General features: G+C 44.2%; 1 protein-coding gene across 1 annotated transcript in view; it reads left to right on the forward strand.

The window, feature by feature from the left end:
- The first annotated feature begins 200 nt into the window (after window positions 1-200).
- LOC306843420 (B-cadherin-like) overlaps window positions 201-17,350 on the forward strand; it is a 35,267-nt gene continuing 18,117 nt past the window's right edge. The window contains exon 1 of the mRNA XM_079374915.1: window positions 201-352. The gene's annotated coding sequence lies outside the window, so the exon portion shown is untranslated. The remainder of the gene's footprint in view (window positions 353-17,350) is intronic.

Raw genomic sequence — 17,350 nt, forward strand, 5'->3', positions numbered from 1 at the left:
TTATACATTTCATGTGGTCTTGATTTGGGTGTGTGGATTTTATGGTTTATATGAAATACCCGCAGTTCAAATGTGTTTTCTCTAGAGGTCATTTGTAAACCTGAATATCTCCCACCTCCTGCATATAGGACTGCATAAATACCAGATAGGGGTGGGGTTTTGGGAACTTCCTCTTCCTCATCTAAGAGGGTTTGAATGTTATCATATAAAGTGGCTGCATCCAATGTACCATTCTGAGTTTCTGCTAGGCAGATAGCAAAAGAAGATGGAGAAGAGTGATATTGTGAGCTCCTGAGCAAGAAGATAGTCAACAGCTGTTAAATATCCCAGAACTGTTCGAATATTACTCAAGGTAATTTATTTCCTTAATCATTTAGATCAAATTTTCCAAATCAGAGGTTTGCAGACCTCCAGGGGGGTTGTCAAAAAATGCCACCAACAAATGAAATTAAATAACAATGTATAATTATTGTTATCAAAATGTAAAAAAAAAAAAAAAAAAAAACGAATTAAGATAAAATACATACAAGTAAAACTTACTTTGTTCTTGTACTTTAAATTTGCATATAAATGAAAAGGCATCTTAAAATTACCTTGAAAAAAGATTGCAGAAACAGTTTTGTGAGAATCATCCTCAAACGTTATCCTGAACTTGGTGAAGGACTTATCTTTATTTAAGAAATGTTTCAAGCCTTTAAAATCTTAATATTTTTCCTTCTGTTAACTTTTTCTTAAACTTTTTCTTTTTCTTTAAAAAACCTTTTCTTTTTCAGCATGTGAAAAAGTTTTGTGTAATCATTATTAATGATTGTCTTGTAAATAATTTGGACACTAGATGTCAGCATTACTCTCGCTTTCTTAGTAATGAAGAGCCTTGTCTTAATTCTTCTGAAAAAACTGCATTGAAATAAAGTTCTGGTAAACACACACTCTTAAAAATAAAGGTGCTTCAAAAGGTTCTTCACAGCGATGCCAAAGAAGAATAATTTTTGCTTCCACAAAGAACCATTCAGTCAAAGGTTATTTAAAGAACCATATCTTTCTTTCCTTTTTATAAGCTGATGAACCTTTTTTTCACCACAAATAACGTTTTGTGAAACAGAAAGGTTCTTCAGATGTTAAAGGTTCTTTATGGAACCATTTAGAAAGCTATGAAGAAACTATGGCATCGTGAAGCACCTTTTATTTTTTAGAGTGGAAGTGGAAGCGATACATAGTTAAGTCAACATAAGTGATTTTCATCATAGATCTTAGTCATCTCATTTTGTGAGAACAAACATTTTCAATGAGAAGAAAAAATCATAGAAGATATGATTCATTTGTGTTGTCCCAGTCTGAATGTGAAATTTTGCTTTATAAATCAGCTTGATTTCTGAACTTGCTTGTTTTGTTTTCTTTGTATGAATGGGTTACTTGGGTTGTTACCGGCATCTGGTGAAAATTTCAAGTCAACAGCATCTTTAGAAATATATTTACTGAGAAAAATCGTGACGTGTTCAATACTTATTTTAGGGAAAAGGGGAAGTGGTGTGTGGCCAAATATGGTGACCCATACTCGGAATTTGTGCTCTGCATTTAACCCATCCAAGTGTACACACAGTAGTGAACATACACCTGGAGCAGTGGGCAGCCAATGCTGCGGCGTCCGGGGAGCAGTTGGGGGTTTGGTGCCTTGCTCAAGGTTCTCACCTCAGTCATGGTATTGAGCGGAGAGAGTGTTGGTTATTCACTCCCCCACCTACATCCCTGCCATGCCTGAGACTCGAACCCACGACCTTCAGTCCAACTCTCTATCCATTAGGCCACGACTGTCCATAAATAACGTTTTACCCACTGTGTGTGTGTGTGTGTGTGTGTGTGTGTGTGTGTGCATGTTTATGTGGTTTATGAGTATAATGACATGGGTATGACAGAGGTATTACAATATGAAGGTGGTTTATGAGAACACTGCCTATGTCCCCGTAATTCAAAAGGCTTAAAAAACATACTAAATGGTGTTTTTTTTGAAAATCTAAAAATGCACAAAGTTTCCTGTGAGGGCTAAGTTTAGGTGTAGGGCAATCGCACACACAGTTTATTCAGTATAAAAACCATTACGCCTATGGAGAGTCCCCATAAACCACAAAAACCAACATGCGTGTGTGTGTGTACCTACTTAACAAATTTGTACCCAAAAGTGAGGTAAACCTGACAAAATCTCCAAAAACCTCCCTTTGGGGACGTCCTCATTTGTAAAATGGGTTTAAAAATAAACTAAACAAAGTTATTTTGAAATTGTAAAAATGCAGTCTCCTGTGAGGGCTAAGTTTAGGTGTAGGGTTGGTGTAGGGCAATAGGACATACAGTTTGTTCAGTATAAAAACCATTACGCCTATGGAATGTCCCCATTTAGATAGCTAAGTAAACGTGTGTGTGTGACACACTACAGTAAAAGAGAAATAACTGACTTGAAAGCATTTTTTAGCTACTAGTTGTTATGAGGTTTATAGGTACCCCATAACCTCTATAGGAGGCTCAACACAAGGATCACACAGCACGTCCATTGAACCCACGGCTTTATATATCCCCCCTTAAACAAACAACAGCAAAGGGTTCCTACCTCAGTAGTTAACCTGATACTACATCCCCCTTTCTAGACAAAGGATAATCTTTGTGCAGATGCAGGAATAAACATTAAGAGCATTTCTGAACTGTAACAGGGGCTCTTCCGATTACTTCTTATACTGCAAAATATAACCCATTCCATCATTAAGATGCGATCAAGATCAGTAACAGTAACAACACACAATTATGGTTCTCAACTTTTGCTATACTGTTCAGCTATGAAGCTCTTTGAACATGTGCGTCTGTAAACACTTAATCAACAACATAAATTGGCATTCCTAAGAACAAACAAAGTCTTTCAAGTAAGATGGAGGATTCCTTACTCGGGCTGGGAAACGACTCTCACACGCAGGAGTCTGCTGACTGGCTACACACTGTGCTCCTGGTGTGACAGGAGTGTGTATGGCGTCAGGAACCGTGCTCTCTGGTGCTGGCTCAGTTGAGCTGGCAGGTTTTCCAGGAGCCACAGGGGTTGGCGAAAGATGGTATCTGTTTCTTCGCAGAGTGCCCCCGGGCGTCTCAATGATGTATGACCTTGGCGTGCCGGCAGCAGACACCACAGTGCCTCTTTCCACTGTATCTTTAACCCACACATGATCACCGGGGTGAAGGTATGGCATGTCGCGTGCTCTGTGTCTTCGGTCATAGTTCTGTCGCAGTTTTTGTTTGTACCTTTGTTCTGTCCTTCTCAGGTTGTCCATGTCTGCGCACCCTGGGTTGAGCTTGGATGGAATGACAGGAACTGGCGTTCTTATTTTCCTTCCCATCAGAAGCTCAGTGGAACTGTATCCATTCGCCAGGGGAGCAGCCCGGTAGGCCATCAGGGCGAGATAAGGGTCGCTGGATTTCTTGAGGAGACTTTTGATTGTCCTCACAGCACGCTCCGCCTCCCCATTGCTCTGAGGGAAATGGGGACTGGATGTCACATGACTAAAGCCCCAATCCTGTGCGAACTGTCTGAAGATCTCGGATGCAAACTGTGGGCCGTTGTCTGAGCGGACCACTTCAGGTATACCATGACGTGCAAAAATAGACTTGAAGTGATCAATCACAGCTCCAGATGTTGTGGATGTCAGTTTGGCTACTTCAAAATACCTGGAGAAATAGTCCACAATGACTAGGTATTGTTTGTTGTCTATCTGGAACACATCTGCTCCTACAGTGGACCATGGTCTTGGCGGGAACTCAGTAGGCATCATCGTTTCTTTGAGATTTACTCTCTCTCGGCTACACACATCACATTTCTCTATCATGTTTGTCAGCTCTCTGCTGAGCCCAGGCCACCCCACTGAATGCTTAGCTCGCTCTCTGCATTTTGTTATTCCCAGATGGCCCTCGTGCAGCTTGGACAGGATGTCTGCCCTGAGTGACGCTGGGATGACTATCCTGCTGCCATACAATAGTAGACCATCTTGGATAGTGAGCTCACCTGAAAATGGCAGATATGGCTGGAACACTCTGTTAATGGAAAATTTATCTGGCCATCCTTCGACACAGAATTTCTTCAAGTGCTGGAGTGTGGGGTCGTCGTCCTGGTGTCTCTGAATTTCCCTTAACCTCTTTTCTGTAGCTGGGAGATGCGCTACAACAGAGTCAACTTAGAGGTTGATTTCCTCCTCCTGCAATCCTTCTGCAGTGTGACTGACAGGAGCTCGGGACAGCACGTCCGCAGTTGCGATGTCTTTGCCAGCCACATGTGATATGGTGTAGGCAAACTGCATTAGTCTCATGCGCAGACGCTGTATGCGTGGAGGAAGTTCATCTAAGCTCTTTGAGCCTAGTAGAGGAATCAGGGGCGTGTGGTTGGTTTCGATGTGAAAACTCTTTCCAATGAGGAACTCTGCGAACCTCTCGCAGGCCCATGTTGATGCTAGCGCCTCCTTCTCGATCTGGGCGTATCGCTGCTCAGTGCTGCTGAGGGCTCTCGAGGCATATGCCACAGGTTTCCACTCTGTGTCTGTTTGCCGCTGGAGAAGAACGGCGCCCATCCCATAAGAGGAAGAGTCAGCGGAGACAAGTGTTTCAGCGTTAGGGTCATACAATGCAAGCCCTGGGGGCGTCGTCAGTTCTTCTTTGATGTTATCAAAGGCCTGCTGTTGTTGCGGCCCCCAGGCCCACATACTGGACTTTCTCAGCAGGTCTCTGAGTGGTCGCGTTCTCTCAGCCAAGTGAGGCAGGAACTTCCCCAGGTGGTTTGTCATCCACAGGAAGCGTCTCACCTCGCTGACGTTACCGGGTGCTGGCATGGCTTTTACAGCGCTCACTTTATCAGGATCAGCGCTGACGCCTGATGCCTCAATAACCTGCCCCAGGAACTTTATCCTGTTCTTAGAAAACTCACACTTGTCATTGAGCGTCACTCCCTCCTCTTGCAGTCGTGACAGTACTCTCCACAGTCTCTCATCGTGCTCCGTCTGTGTGGCTCCCCAAATGAGCACATCATCCATCTGACACAGAACACCCACCAGGCCCTCCAGGATGCGTGACATGCGTTTCTGGAAGTGTTCTGGTGCTGACGAGATCCCAAAGCACAGGCGATTGTAACAATACCGCCCGAACGGAGTTATGAAAGTGGTTAGCAGAGTTGACTCCTTGGACAGTGGAATCTGCCAAAAGCCTGCGTTGGCGTCTAGCTTTGAAAACACTTTTGCCCCAGCAAGCTGTCCTAAAGTGTGTTCAACTGAGGGGAGGGGGTGCTTCTCTCTCATATCTGATTTGTTCAGCTCTGTGAGATCGGTGCATATTCTCACCTTGCCCATGCGTTTCGGCACCACCACCATAGGCGCACACCATTCAGTGGGCCCCTCCACCTTTGAGATAACTCCCTGCTGCTCCATACGGTCCAGTTCCTCTCTAACCTTTGGCAGGAGTGGGAGGGAGATGCGCCTGGGAGTTGAGAGGGAGAAAGGCTGAGCGCCTGGTTTCAGTACTCGTACTGTTGTACTCGCCCTCCATTTTTCCTAATCCACAGAAAAGCTTTGGGAACTCCCTTTTTACTGTCTCTTTGGAGTCCAGGCTAATGTTATTTATTCTAGCGACCAACTGCAGTGCCACTGCAGCGAGCCCGCCTAGCAGTGGTGTGCACAGCCCCTCCACAACGTATATTTCCTCTTTAGTACTTTTACTGTTCTTACTGAGAGTGGCTGTGAACTTGCCCTTCACATTCAGACGAGTCCCTCCTGGCCCCAGCAGAACCCTCATTGGCCTCTCCAGCCTGCTGAACTGGCCCTGGTTATACAGCATTTCAGGTATAGCGGTGACGTCTGCGCCAGTGTCAATTTTAAAGCGTGCATTGAGATTCTCCACATGTATGTCTGTCATCCATGGGCTGCCATTTGCGTCCGTTGACAGTGAACCCAGAAATGCAACTTCTTCACCCGTGTCCTCAACCACTGTAGCTACATGCATTTTGCACACTCTGGCGTAATGTTCCTTTTTTTCTGCAGTTATTGTATATTACCTCCCTAGCTGGACATTGTTGTAGACTATGCCAACTTGAATCACCACATCTTCCACAATGTGCCTGTCTTTCCTTCTTTGTTTTATCTATTTGTTTGTTTTGCGGCTTGGGTTGCTTTGAACGTGCGCTATTGCGCTGCCGCGCGTGCATGCTGTCAAGTTCATTTTTAGCATTTCTTGTTGCTTCTTTATCTGCTCGCTTTGTCAAGCTCTGTTAATTGCTTTCTCTAGAGTCAGTTCAGGATCGAGTTGTAGCTGTTCTGACAAGTGTTTATCTCTCAGACCCACAACAAGTCTATCTCTCACCATTTCGTCATGCAGAGCCCCGTATCCGCAGTGCTCCGCTAGGCAGTGTAGCGCTGTGTGAAAGCTGTCAGCCGACTCGCCCGTTTCTTGCTGCCTCTGGTTAAACTTTGCCCTCTCGAAGATCACATTTCTGCGTGTTACAAAGTGAGCATCCAGCTTCCTCTTAACTGTGTCGTACTCACTCGCTTCCTCTGGGCTGAGGTGCAGGGAAACTAGTATATCCTCCGCCTCCTCCCCCATTATGTAAATCAGTGCATTCACTTGATTTTCGTCCGCCTGTGTCTCCAATCCCGATGCGATGCGGAATCTGTCGAAGCGTTTAATCCGTCCTGTGATATCTCCTATTTGTAGACGTCCGTTAAGATGACATTTTTGCTTCTGACACCATGTTATGAGGTTTATAGGTACCCCATAACCTCTATAGGAGGCTCAACACAAGGATCACACGTCCATTGAACCCACGGCTTTATATAACCCCCCTCAAACAAACAACAGCAAAGGGTTCCTACCTCAGTATTTAACCTGATACTACACTAGTGTTCTATTAATTTTGGCCACCTATATATATATATATGTCTGTGTGTGTGTGTGTGTGTGTGTGTGTGTGTGTGTGTTTGTGTATGTGTGTTTATATAGAGAGAAAATGACGTCATTTTTGTTGCTCCGATAAATAAATTAAATCCGATAACTAGATCCGATAAAGTATGCTTGCTGGTAAATCAATCAATCAGGGGTGCGTTTCCCAAAAGCAACTATGGTCGCAAGTTATGTCGTTACCAATAGAGTTCAATGGGAATTAACTCTTAGATTAATCTTGAGATTAATCTTCTTTCCGAGTGCAAGTGATTACAGCTTTAAACTGCAGTGTCTCTCAGCATGTGTTGTGCTCATTACGTCATCATTACGAACATGTCTTCGCCGGTCTGGAAGTTTTTCTCGGTGGCAGAGGAGGACAATGCCATTGCTATTTCCAGCGCGTGTTCAACAAGGATTCCGAAAGGAGGAAAAAAGGCAAAGTAGGGTTGTGACAGTGAGGAAATTTTCCCACTGGTTAATCGACGTGTGTCAACACCTTACCGGTATCACCTCGGTGGATGGGGGGGTGGACGTCGTTTGAGTCTTCTCTCTTTTCCTCGCTTTTCTTCGGTTTTAAATAGCTTGTAAAAGCACCGTGCGTATTTTATTTTCACTTTTAAATTAACGGCAATTCGGCATCAATTACAACATACAACATAGAACATAGCTAACGTTTATTAACAAAATAAAAATGCACCATGCTATATGCCTAATATAAAATAACAGATAACTTACAAATTTTAAATATGCATGGTAGGCCTATACAAAACTGAAAATCAGTAAAGACTAGGAACAAATAATTATAAAACGTACAACGTTTAACGAGATGGAAAGTTTTGAGGCACGGACTGCATACACCTTGATGTAAAATAATGGGAAAAATATCACAGTTTAAATAAAATAAAAATCAGCAACTACTGTGGAACGAAATAGGCTAAATGAGAAACGAATGTTTAAAAAATAAATAAATAAATAAATAGACCTTCCAATATCACCTTAGATAAATGGCAGGTCAACAGGTTTTTCAAAATCCAAAAATATTTTTAAAACAGGCGCTTTTACATTTCGTTTTGAAACTCTTCTGCCATCGTCTTGTCTTTTTCACCTCACTCTTGTCAGTCAGCTGGACTCACTCTCCTCAGGTGATAAATTAAATCTGATCTGTGATGCGCGACTGTCGATCGTTTGGTCTGCTGCATTGAGCAGCCGCATTCAGTTTTAATTGTAGTGTCTGTTCTCTAACTCAACTAAATGATTTTTATTACTATTAAAAAAATAAAAATGACAATGAGGGACGGTGATGCGGTGGGCGAGTGATAACCGGTGTTGCGACTTAACAGCCTTGGTATGAGGATGCACTTTATTTTTGTTGAGCATGCACTTTTGTTTTTAATTTTTTTCGAGGCTGACAAATGCCAATGCATTTTTTGTATAATGTATTTGTTTCATAGAAAGTTCCAGGGCGTTCCACTTATTAAGCAAAAAGGTATGATTAAAAATAAAACCTGTCAATTAGACAAGGGTTAACTGAAAAAAAAAAAAAACAACAAAAAAACAGGTATAACATTAGACATTCCGTCCCCCCCACTTTTGAAATGATGGCTACGCCCCTGAATGACAGGCATGACTCATGATTTCTCTCGAGTGTAATTATGAACCAATTACTCGATTATTCCTAAATCTACACACCTATAACAATCTCAAACAAGTAAGGAATAGTATAGAACTCACTTTTCTCCAATGGACGCACACAGTTCTTGATAATCACCACCCTCAGTGTATTGCGACCTCTGAAACTGTCCACTTGTGGAGCGACTACATATCACATGCGCATTCCACGTGCATGATCATTTTCGGTGCGTCCGTCAATGGCCACTAGAGGGAGCCTTTGCGCTACCTTTGTAATAGCCGCCCCCACATTTGCAAAGTAAAATGAGGAATTTAATCCTCATTAGGCAGGTCAGGCAGCTTGATTAACTTTACTACAGGTCTGGTGAATCTTTTCTCATGGACTTTAACCTCAGCTGCTCTCACATGTCCATCAGCACTTGGAAACACCCTTTCCACTTTGCCGACTAACCATCAAGCCCTTGGTAACTGGGCATCAACCATCATCACCACAGAACCCTCAGTATGGTCTGCAGTAGTCCCTTGCCATTTTTGCCTCAGCTGAAGACCAGGTAAGTAGTAACGTATGAACTTAGCCCAGAAATGATCCACTAAGATTTGACTCCGTCTCCACCGCCTGCGACTCAAGCTTTCCGAATCATGGTAGACAACTTGAGGCAATGAACAGGCCGCCCCATCAAAAGGTGATTGGGGGTTATGGGGTCTACATCTGAGATATTAGCTGACACATACCCCAATGGTTTGGAGTTCAAGATAGCCTCCACCTCAATCAGAACTGTTCGTAGTACCTCCTCCGGAACACTCTATGCCCCAATGGTAGTGCTGAGTGCTGCCTTCACAGAGCGAATCTCCCGTTCCCACACTCCTCCAAAATGTGGAGCTGCTGGAGGATTGAAATGGAAGTTGATCTGATGCTTTGCCAGCGACTCTTGCATCTCAGGACTCATTGTAGAGAAAGCTTCTCTCAACTCGTTTTCCCCCCCTCTGAAATTTGTCCCTTGATCAGAGTAAAGCTCAGCAGGGGTACCACGGCGTGCTGTGAACCTCCGTACAGCCAACAGGAAGGCATCTGAGTCAATAGAGGTTACCACTACGTTTCTGTACGCCTGCCGATTTTCACCTGAAAAGGCCCAAAGCAGTCTGGATCTGGATCTCATCCTCTGGCACTCTAGACAAGTACGCTGATGCCTCCGAACAGCTTCACGCCCTCTTTATATCCAGTATGACCGTTGGAGTCGAAGACACACTCTGGTGCAGGGTGGCATAACCTCTGATCAAAATCCTGGATTAACAGTTTGGTGATTCCATGGCTCGGATCCAGTGCAATCGGGTGTTTAAAGTTTGGATCTAAATCTTCTGCTCTGCGGAGACGCCCGCCTACCCGTATTACTTCATCCTTAGAGTCGAACTCAGGACACAGAACAAGAAGGCGACTACTGGAAGGGATCGGTTTGTTAGCTTTAAGGAGGTGGTATTCCTCTGGGAAACTTTTGAGTTGGGACTGTTTAATGAGAAGAGAGACTGCCTGCTGATAAGATCTTGCAGTAGGTTGATCAGCTTTATCTGCTTCTTCACGATGGAGTGTGCGTGTGGTGGCCTCTACTAATTCACTCCATGTAGCATAGTGGCTTACCTCAGGGACAGAGCTATCAGAAGAGGTTGAGATCAATTGACACAACAAAGAACGTCGTAGCTCTGAAGGGTCTTCTTCACCTGGACCTGCTTGAGCTTCCAGCCACTCATGCGGTGGTCGTAACAGAAAGGATGGGCCTTGACACCACCTATTTGGCCGTGCTAATTCTGCCAGATTTTTGCCCCTGGTCAGATCATCTGCTGGATTGAGGGTCGAGCTCACACACCTCCATGACTGCTGATCTGTGAGCTCTTGGATTTCAGCAACCCTAGTTCCCATAAAGACCTTAAAACGACACGAGTCTGACTTAAGCCAGGTCAGGACCGTGGTCGAGTCGGACCACAAGACCGTATTCCTGATGGGTAAGGTGAGCTCACTGACTACCAGCTTCACAATTTGAGCTCCAGTGACTGCCGCACAAAGCTCCAGCCTTGGGACGGACTGTTGTCTTTTTGGTGCGACTCGAGATCTGGCCAGCAGGAAAGCCAAGTGGACACTACCTTCAGCATCCTCAGAGCGTAGGTAGGCCACTGATCCATATGCTCTCTCGGATGCATCACAGAACACATGGACATCCCTCGTCACATCTGGCTGGTCCATAGTCGTGGGAACATAGCAGCGAGGTAAGGTAACGTGGGATAATTCCGGCAGTTCTGCTACCCATTCCTTCCAGGCGTGCAGCAGCTCCTCAGGTAATAATGGGTCATCCCACTCTCTGTGTTTATCCCAGAGTCACTGTACAATCACCTTAGCACGAGTTGTATATGGCAATATTAGCCCCAAAGGGTCATACTGTCTGGCGAATGTTCGGTACACTGTACGCATTGTTGTTGGGCCATAGTCTTCCAGTTGATGTTTATAGCCAATGGTATCTGTAGTGCCATTTTAGTCCTAAGGTAGACTCTTGTACATCCACAGAGCTCTGGGTGAGCCACAGTTCAGCATTGTCTGAGCACGCATCTTGAGGCAGATGGCTGAGGATGTCAGGGGCATTGCTGGCCCACTGGCGGATTTCAAAGCCACCTGATGCCAACAGCGACCGTAATTTGTCAAGTAAGTATTTGGCTTCATCTTTCGATGGTAAACTTTGTAGACAATTGTCTACGTAGAAGCACCTGTCGACTGACATCCTCACATCATCTCCTTCTCTGCTGTGATCATGGACGTGTTGCTGGAGTGCATATGTAGCGCAACATGGGGAACATGTGGTACCAAATGGCAGAACCTGCCATTCATAAACCACAGGAGGCACATCACGGCAGAGATTCCGGTGGCATCAGCTGGCAGCAAATTTTCCAATGACATCTTCAGCCTGGCGAATTCTGCAGGGTCTCGATGAATCAACATGGGGATCCGTGGTTTAGGGCCTAGATAGACTTTCTCCTGGACTGGCATCGGTGTAGGAAATGTCTCGTAAGAAGATGGTTGCGGCTGACTGTATGGCATCTCAGGGTATGTAAGCCACGGTTCAGTCCGTTGCGCTGATCGAGGAGCATACATGGATTGATGCTGTTGTTGTGGAAGAACAGCCAGCCAGTGTGCCGAGTGAGGTAAAGAATACGGAGCTTGGATTGGAGGGCGGGGGTGGTAAGGATGTAGTGGACTGAACTGACCCTGTCTATCTTGTAGCACGGGATTAGGCCTGATATCCCATCTGAGAGGCATGGATTCTGGACTGAATTCACAAGCGCCGGAGCTTCTTGTCCATAATAGGGCTGTGCTACAGATTTCTTTGCAGCTAGTTGCACTGGATTCGAACGACTGATGGAGGTAACATAGCTGATTGGGAATTTACGCTCTACCCTAGCTCTGTAAGGAATATCATGACATACAGGAGGTGGGATTACCTGCACTGTAGTTCGAATTCTCTGGGGTGTTAAGGGTGTAACTGAATGGGACTCGTCTGAGGACACATCTAAGACTTGGGATCGAAGTGGCGAGACCTGGGATGACGCAGAGGTGGAGGCCGGTGAGGATAGATGAGTAGGGTTGGAAAGTGGCTGCCTTGTTGCAGGTGAAGAGAATTGCAGGAATGGGCAAGTGTCGGCCTCCTCCAAAGCCCCACAGCATTTAGATAGGACATGCTGGCGCACTCTGTCACGTAAACTCCTTATGAGTTGCGTGTCTTGGCCAAGCTGAGCTTGAATGTCTTCTAATTCAGTATAAAAGGCTCCCCACTCATCTCTTGCAGCATACCGACTTTCAGACCTGACAGATGCTAAATCCACTGAAGGCCTCCTCGTAGCAGTTCCATCATTCTCGGTATTGCCCTCCCCTTTGGATCTAACTGTATTCTGTGCTGCCATATTTCCTACATGAGAGGAAGTCAGTTCTCTGTGGCCAGCTACATTCACTTGGTAGTCTGACAAATAGGTTGGCATTCGGATTTGCCATTTTGGCCGCACAGATTCTGAAAGGTCTTCACTCTTGTCTTTAGAAGTAGCCATCCTTAACCAGGGTAAGCCCTGAGTATCTGGCTCGAAGGACCAAATGTTTCATAGAAAGGACCGCAGGCTCTTAGTAGGCTGTAGTTCTCGCCCTGGAACGTCGGTCAGAACGTATGACAGGAGGCAGGAATCAATTTGAACCGTTTACTGAGTTTTCTTCAGGAGCACAGACATACATTAGACAGTATAGTAGTTGCAGCAGAGGGGGTTACACTCTTGGTATGTGATGTGTGGCTGCAAATATACAAACAATACCCAGCACCATTACTGATACAGTTTCATCAGTTGAACGATCTCTAGCACGATACAAAGCTTAAACAAGCTGATTATAAATTATAAATCACTAGGCTTTACATATGAATTAGTACAGAACAAATAACGAATTATCAGTCTCAATGATAAAGGAACAACACTCAAATCAACTACAAACGTTTGCTATAATGACAGGCATGACTCATGATTTCTCTTGAGTGTAATTATGAACCAATTACTCGATTATTCCTAAATCGACACACCTATAACAATCTCAAATAAGTAAGGAATAGTATAGAACTCACTTTTCTCCAATGGACGCACACAGTTCTTGATAATCACCACCCTCAGTGTATTGCGACCTCTGAAACTGTCCACTTGTGGAGCGCGACTACATATCACATGCGCATTCCACGTGCATGATAATTTTCGGTGCGTCCGTCAATGGCCACTAGAGGGAGCCTTTGCACTACCTTTGTAACAGTATTTGAAAACACGTGACTTAAAGACAGTGTTGTGCAAGTTACTTCCTAACTGTAGGCTAATACTGTCAGGGTGGTAAAGGAAGAGGAATCAGTTGCAGGGATAACAGATTTATTGAGAGTCAAACCCAAAACAGGAACTCAGGAACTAGCCACTGTACGAGAGGGCAACCAGGAGAGATTCCAGCCAGGTCCGTGGCAGAGATGAACAACTCAGCAGTAAGCGTCTAGGAAAGGGATTTCTGAGTGAAAGGCAGAGGGCAACAGTCCAAGAGCTACGGGGTAGACCAACTCCGTAATGAACTCCAGGACGCAGGGAATGGCAACAGTGAGAGAGAGAGGGAGACTGGTTCCAAGAAGATGAAGGCAGAAGCCAGGCTGACTTGACTGGGGTCTCCTGAGGCTGGTGAACGAGGCTGACAATGGCGGAGCAGTTAGATGGACAGAACCAGAGGGGCAAGGAAGCAGGCGGTGATGGGCAGCCAGGGATGGGAGGGAGGAGGGAGGCAGTAGGGCAGCTAGAGCCGATGGGGGAACTGGGGAGCAAAAGGAAAAAACAAAACCAAAAGGCAGGAGCTCAAAACAAGGAACTAGATAGCACTGAACTAAATCAAAAGAAAAACCCTAATCTCAAAAGGTATAAAATAAAGTCGAGGGAAACTGTGCTAGACTTAGGCTTGACAACAACAGGCGCAAGATAACCATCAGAGACAAGAGCCAGGTTAACTCAGCAAAGCAGAGATTCGATCTGGCACAGGACAGAAAACAAGAGGAGAATATAAAGGGTGACTAATTTTCTCAAACAGGTGTCAACCCTAACAAGATAATAAGGTAACAAGAGGGTAACAATAGACAATAGACCACATGTCAAACACAATTACCAACTGACAGCCATGTGTTCCAGACAGACCAGGACACAACATAAACAAACCCAGATCAGACCGGCGCCTTAACAAATACATTACAGATTACTTGTTACTGTTATTTAAAAGTAATTCCTTACCTTACAATATTACTGTCTCAGAATTGTAATGCGTTACATGACTTTTTTGTATTACTTTTGAGTTACTTTCACCAAAATATCTACAGAAGTAGAACTTAACATTCTAAAATGACAAAATGTACTAGAGCCCTGCTCTAATGGCAAAGTGTTTATATTCCGTTCCGGCTTTTTACTAAGTTCATTTAGAAAAAACATTTGGAGCATTTTTTGTTCATTAAATACATTTTTCTTTCTTAAAGTAACGACCAAGCGGCAGACCGGCAGGCTGATGTTTGATCAATTTAGCCTTCTCAAATCATCATGACTTGCCTAAAATAAAATCTATAGATATACTAAAACAGTTGAAGCATATAACAATGTTTAAACGTTAAACCTAGATAATCAGTAGTTTGTGCGGAGAGTGGAAGCTAAAGCGCAGGACATGGAGGCACCAGTGCAATCAATTAAAAAAAAATTTCAATGGAAACAACTTACGCCATAATTTTTGCTCATAAAGGTAAGAGTAATGCATCATTCGGAACTGTAAAGGGTCTACTTTTATTTGTGTGCACTCGCAATATCAACAAAACGTCCTTTTATCTTGAACAGGAGCACTTCACAAAAATGAACTGAAATACATGCCTCACAGACATGATAAATATACCTAAAGAAAGCTTTAAATTGCTACTTAACGAAATAAATAAAAACGAAAACAAAAACTATTTAATACAATCGTTATCCATGAAGATTCACTTCTCTCTAAAGGCGCGTCTAAGGAGGAGATGGCCAATCCTTACTATTTCCCCCGGACACATTCATGGTAATTACTTTTGCTGGGGCTTTTGCTTTATTGTGTGTATTTAAAGGCAGAACTCTTCAGCTGTGCTGACGGCTCGCTGCTGCTGTTGGACACTAAACACCGTCGAGTCCCTCTTGACTCATGTTGTTCTGCACGGACTCATGTTGTTTCCACAAGCGCGGCAATTTTTTTCATCAATAATTGATGGATGTCTAAAATATAAAGATAAGGAGAAGCCTAAAACAGGCCAGAGGCCCGGCCCGCGTCTGAACTATGACGTTAATATTGGCACGAAGCCCGAAGCCCGGCCCTAGGGACATAAAAAAGTAGGAGCCCCACTTTAAATTAAATTTTTAAAAATAATAATAATATTTGGGGGCTAAAAGTGTGTTGTAATGCAAGCGTTACTGAACATGTACCGAGTAAAATATTACTGAAAATTGATTAGTAATGCCTTACACTACTGTGTTACAGCAAAACGTAATACGTTACTGTAATGCATTACTTTTGTAACGCCTTACTCCCAACACTGCTTAAAGACTATATAACTTTCTCATCCTCGTGCACTAAAGAAGTTGAATAGATGCATTTCTTTATGCATGAAATATTTGAATATAAATTTGTTGTTAATGAGTTGTTAATTGCAGATAAACCATCCCACATGGAAAGAACCTATATGAGGATATATGCGCATATATGAAACCTATATGCAGTATATATGCACATATATGATAACATATATGCTGCATATTGGATTGGATTGGATTGGATTCAATTTATTGTCATTGCACATGTAGGTACAAGGCAACGAAATGCAATAGAGAAGAAGAAATACAGCATAACATGAGGAAAGAGAGGAGAAAAAAAAGTGTCCTCGCACTGCGTTCTTGGAAGAGAACGCAGCGCGAGAACAGACAAAAAACCTCAGCATAAAGCACAGTCAACACAGGAACATAACTTGCATAGTAATCCTAGTTCAGACGAAACAGCCATCCGGCCAGCCGCCATTACAGCGCAAACCCACGGACCCGTTAACGCCTGACAGGATGAAGCGACGAAGGCGTGGGATGGGGTTAGGGAGGTGTATGAGTGTGTGTATGTGTAAGTTCGTGTGAGTTCGTATGCCTTGAAATCCGTTTCGCCAGCACTCCAAACCAGTCGACTCAGTTCGCAGGTTGTGATGCGACATAGCAATTGCCATGGAAACGTCCTTGGACAGAGCACAAGCGCCCGACAATAACAAGGTGTTTTTGGGAGGAGGGAATGGAAGAAAGAGCGTCTCCCTGCAGTATTCACCGGAGAGTTGATACCAGAGCGGCCTTGCCAAGCCGTTCTGTTGTGGGAAGCCGGAAAGAGATAAGATTGTTTTGTCTTAGTGCGAACAGCTGTCTTCCAGTTTCACAGCTAATTCTCATTGTCCATTCTGATCTCCATGTCCGTCGATTTTTCTATCCAAAGCCGAGAGCTTAGCCGTGATTGAATCCATATTGCGGTTAATCGCCTCAGTCTCCGAGGCGACCGCTCTGCCTACAGCCTCAATCATGACGGGCAGCCGTGAGAGGTTTTGGACAGCCAGTCCCGTCTCCTTAATTTTCTGATAATTTAGGGCAACGCCTAATCCAAATAGCAGAAACCCAGTTATCATTGTTCCGAATAAGAAGATGTCTTCAATGTCCTCCACGGAGAGAGCCGCCAGACACACGATCCGCCATCTCTCCCATGCGTCCATCGTGTAGCCAGGCCCTATATGTACATGTAAATGTAAATTTAATAAAAATGTGGAGAAAAAAGGGAACTGCAAGTGATCCCAAGCATACAGCCTCATCTGTAAAGCATGGTGGAAGTGGTGTCATGGGATGGGCATGCATGGCTGTCTCTGGAACAGGCCCTCTCAATTTTGAGACCCTCCCAATGCCACCAGATTCATTGGCAAGTGCTTCATATTGCATCAGGACAATGACCCAAAACACCCTGCCATTTCAGTCAAGGAATTTGGCAAAGGCAAAGAAATGGAAAGTCTTAGATTGGCCAAGTCAATCTCCAGATTTAAATCTGATTGAACATTTCACCAGCTGAAGAGGAGAGTAAAGGCAGAAACTCCCCAAAACAAGCACCAATTGGAATTGACTGCATTATAGGCTGGGAAAAGCATTTCAAAGGAAGAGACCAAGAGTCTGGTGA

This window comes from Barbus barbus (assembly GCF_936440315.1).
Source record: "Barbus barbus genome assembly, chromosome: 2".
Classification (NCBI taxonomy): domain Eukaryota; kingdom Metazoa; phylum Chordata; class Actinopteri; order Cypriniformes; family Cyprinidae; genus Barbus; species Barbus barbus.